At 33.5% G+C, this 3,308-nt stretch overlaps 1 long non-coding RNA gene across 1 annotated transcript; it reads left to right on the top strand.

Moving 5' to 3' along the window:
* The first annotated feature begins 892 nt into the window (after nucleotides 1-892).
* On the top strand, nucleotides 893-3,001 carry LOC111193137 (uncharacterized). The gene is made up of 3 exons (XR_002650280.2): nucleotides 893-1,119; nucleotides 2,066-2,170; nucleotides 2,806-3,001. It is a non-coding gene; the product is annotated as an uncharacterized LOC111193137 (long non-coding RNA).
* Nucleotides 3,002-3,308: the final 307 nt, after the last annotated feature.

The raw sequence follows: 3,308 nt of genomic DNA, 5'->3' as shown, positions 1-3,308 counted from the left end.
TGGGAGTAATCTTGGTTGTGCTGACCCAAGTGTCTGAAACTAGTGAGTTTTTAGTTTTTTTCTGGATATTTGAACTGAACTGTGTATGTGGGTGGGTGTGCATAGGACAGTTAAGCTGGCCGTAGGCCGAAGCAGGTAGAGAACAGTAGTAGTCAATAGATAATTTTAACTTTAATCACTTAGAACCAGTTTTTGAGGAACCGCTTTACTGACCTTTACACAAAGTCTGGGTGGGGTTGTACGGTGGCCCTGAAGGGCAAACCACATAAAAAAAATGGCAAGAAAATAAAAAAGAGATGCACTTAAATAAAAGGAGCGATTAAAAATAAAAAGAACCACACAAACAAAAAAAGCAGAAATAAAAAAAACTGACACACTTTTATAAAACGATGAGCAATAATATAAAAAATAAACACAGTTAAAAAAAAGATGAGCAATAATATAAAAACGGACACAGTTTAAAAAAAAAAGATAAGCAATAATATAAAAACGGACACAGTTTTAAAAAAAGTTGAGCAATAATATAAACAGAAAACTGACACAGTTTTAAAAAAAAAAGTTGAGCAATAATAAAAAAACTGACAGAGTTTTAAAAAAAAGTTGAGCAATAATAAAAAAAACTGACACAGTTTAAAAAAAAAGTTGAGCAATAATAAAAAACTGACACAGTTTAAAAAAAAGTTGAGCAATAATAAAAAAACTGATACAGTTTTTTTTTAATTGAGCAATAATAAAAAAAACTGATACAGTTTTTTTTTTTTTAAAGTTGGGCAATAATAAAAAAAACTGACACAGTTTAAGAAAAAAAGTTGAGCAACACTAAAAAATACTGACACAGTTTAAAAAAAAAGATGGTGAACTTTCTCGCAGAGAACACTTCATCTTTTTGCACAGACGGTGGTGCTGTTTCTCCCAGAAAACGCACCATCAAATTCCTGAAACTAGCAACAGAAAAATAAATAAGGTGGCTTGAAAATAAAAAAAGTGCTGAAAAATAAAAAAGAGTGCAAACTAAATGCTAAAGCTAACACGCACAGGATTATGGGATCGTGAGTTCGGAAACCCACAGGAAACATGTCCAGCGGGAGAAATCACTGTTATTGGGATTTTACTGCTCGTGTAAGTATAATTCACAGTTAGGCAGCTGGTTTAGCTCACCTAACTCAGTAATTTATACAGATTTAGCACAGCTCACGCTGTTAGCAGGGGTTTAATGTGTGTAATTATATTATGAGAACTAAGTTATGTGCTTAAAATACGACAAGAATCTAACAATTACACATTAAACAACACAGCAGTAACGGGAACTGCTGTAGCATTTAAGGTGGAATTGATAATCAGTATAAACTTATTTTAGACTGATTAACTCGCAGTTCGTGTGTTCGTGTTGGTTTTACTGGGATTATGAGGACTATAGAGTATTAATATGACTGTAGTTCTGAAATATCAGTGATATTAGGGCTGAGAAACTCTTCAGCTGTGATTAAAGGCTACAATTATAGTGCTACCTTAAGTGGCCACAAGTTTAGCCGTGTTATGCTGCTGCAGGATATACTGTTATACTGGATTTGAGATTCCTATACTGTGACATAAATGTGATTAAATATGATTTAATGTTCCTATAATGGATTGCCTGTTTGCTATAAAGAATAAAATAGAAGCATTTTATACACGGCCGTGGATGAATGTTTTTGTACAAAAAGGCAAAATATTTACATGATTTATTTTTTTTAGAGCAGCATAGGACTGCTGTTAAACCAGTCGTCTTTTGCCAAAACCTGTATCAGTTCTGTGTTCATCGAACTAGCTATGCACAGATTAATTATGATAAGTGATTCTGATGTAATGGTTTTACGTAAAATGATTAGTACAATTTTACAGATATCAGTTCAGAGTTTAACACATGATTACATACAAAATAATGTTAAATTATTGCTTCACAGATGTTCTCTTTTATCAGTTGCTATTGTACTTAAATGTGACAGACTTGAAATAATCCAATACATATTATTTTTCTGCTAACCACTGTTCTCTTCTCACATACATTTCTTTTCACTTTCTTCAGAATGTCCTCTTTGTTTGTGTGTTTGGAGCACCAGCTTACAAGGAAGACTTTTACTCCCATCTCTCAAAAACTCATCCCTCTGTACTATCCATCCATAGTCCAGAGGTCAGTCTGAAAACCAAGTTTGATTCAGCCTCTAATTTCAGGAGTCTTAACACAGTTTATCTGAAGAATATATGTACCTTCGTCCAAACACTTACTGTCAGTGCCTGATAAATGAATAAATAATTTTCCCAGTTAGCCCACATCTGTCCCATTGAAACACCTGGCCCAAGTATTGCAGCCAGAATCGAACAGTTCCAAAATGTAAAGATTTACTTATGGTTTAAACAATATTTAAAAGATTGATAGATAGCTACTTTATTGATCCCAATGGAAATGTAGCTGCCAGTAGCAGTTACGCAATACAGCACAGTAAAAAATGAAAATGTGAGTACAGGAACAGCACAATTATCAGTCAAGTCAAGTAGTTTTATTGTGAATACTGCATATGTGCAGGACATACAGATAATTTAAATTACGTTACTCTCCTTCCCAAAAATTACAGCAAGTACAGAAAAAGATTATAAATATAAAAGAATGGGAGACACTATATTTACAATACAACAAGGACACAGATAGACATACATAAGACAAGAGACACAAGAGATGCCTCACTTATTGAAATGAGGCATGAATCTACAATAAACTACAAAGTATATTTTTTTACAATAACTCCTTGCTTGTGTGTTCTTTAACAGCCTACAGGTGATGCTGCTGATTGGCTAGACTGATGCAGGGGGATGACTCTTTCTCGTTCCACGCTCCCTGGCCAGCCAGTCAGAGAAATGGAGACGTTTGGCATATTTGCTGTTAATTAGTTGCTCTTTTATAATGTTTATCTTTATATTATATATATATATATATTTATATATATATATATGCAGGGTCATCTAAAAAATTAGGATATCTTTGAAAAGTTACTTCAGTAATTCAGTTCAAAATGTGAAACTTACATATTATATAGATTTATTACACACAGAGTGATCTATTTTAAGCGTTTATTTCTTTTATTGTTGCTGATCACTAATCATCAGTAAATTTCACATTTCATTTGTAAATCGAGGGAGCAGAGTCTGGAGGAAGAGTGGAGAGACACACAGTCCAAACTGCTTGAGGTCTAGTGTGAAGTTTCCACCAATCAGTGATGGTTTGGAGAGACATGTCATCTGCTGGTGTTGATCCACTGTGTTTTATTATCAAG

This window comes from Astyanax mexicanus, chromosome 14, assembly GCF_023375975.1.
Source record: "Astyanax mexicanus isolate ESR-SI-001 chromosome 14, AstMex3_surface, whole genome shotgun sequence".
NCBI classification, from domain to species: Eukaryota; Metazoa; Chordata; class Actinopteri; order Characiformes; family Acestrorhamphidae; genus Astyanax; species Astyanax mexicanus.
Note: the sequence above shows the minus strand (reverse complement) of the source record. Positions and strands in the feature narration are given on the sequence as shown.